Source organism: Hipposideros armiger, unplaced genomic scaffold (assembly GCF_001890085.2).
Source record: "Hipposideros armiger isolate ML-2016 unplaced genomic scaffold, ASM189008v1 scaffold_2177, whole genome shotgun sequence".
In the NCBI taxonomy this organism is placed as follows: domain Eukaryota; kingdom Metazoa; phylum Chordata; class Mammalia; order Chiroptera; family Hipposideridae; genus Hipposideros; species Hipposideros armiger.
The window spans coordinates 8605-9636 of NW_017733524.1; positions in this window are offsets into that span (position 1 = coordinate 8605).

Consider the following 1032-nt stretch of genomic DNA (forward strand, 5'->3'; position numbering starts at 1 on the left):
TCTTCTTTGCACTTTATGTTATGTTTAAGTACATAGTGTCCTATTTGGTGTAGGAGTTGCCATTTTCTGTTTCTGTCTGTCTGTTTGTCATACTGCTCATGATTTTGTATTCCTTTGCTTTTTTTTTTTTTTGTTTGCTTGTTTCAGGTCAAATATTCTGCTTCAGTGTTTCTTGTCATGCATGTTATGTTTTAGAAAATTCCCTCAGCTTCAGTATGTCTGGAAAGGTTTTTATTCCCCCTTCAATCTAAAAGGTATCTTTGCTGGGTATATTATTCTTTGTCCATAATTTATCTCTCTCCATAGTTTGAATATTTGATTCCACTCTCTCCTGGCTTGAGAAGTTTCTGCTGAAAAAATCTGATGATAATCTAATGGGCTTTTCTTCATAGGTTACCATATTCTTTTCTCTGGTTGTCTTGAGGATTCTTTCTTTGTTGTTAATTTTTGACAGCCTCAATACAATGTGCCTTGGAGAAAGCCTGTTGTGTTTGAGGAAATTAGGTATTCTATTTGCTTTTTGGATTCGAGGATCCAGTTCTTTCTTCAAGTTTGGGAAGTTCTGGTTGACTATTTGTTTGACTATATTCTCTGTTCCCTTTTCCTTTTGTTCCCCTTCTGGTACACCCATTATTCTTATGTTACTTTTTCTGATGGAGTCAGAAAGTTTTTGTAGAGCTCTTTCATTTCTTTTAACTCTCAAGTCTCTCTTTTCTTCCATTTGTGCTATTTCCATGTTTCTATCTTTGATTTCATTGATTGTTTCTCTTTCTTGTCAGCTCTATTACTTAAGCTGGCTATTTCATTCTTCATTTCTTTTATTGAGTTCTTAATCTCCAGAAATTCTCTTTGATTCTTTATTAAAGAACCAAAGTATCTTTGGTAAAATGCTCATTTTGCTCTTTGATTATGTTTACCATTTCATTAAACTGCCTATATGTGTTTTCTTGCATCTTGTTGAATTTTTTCAGAATTGCAATCTTGAATTCTCTGTCATTTAAGTCACATATTTCCATGTTTTTAAGTTCGTTT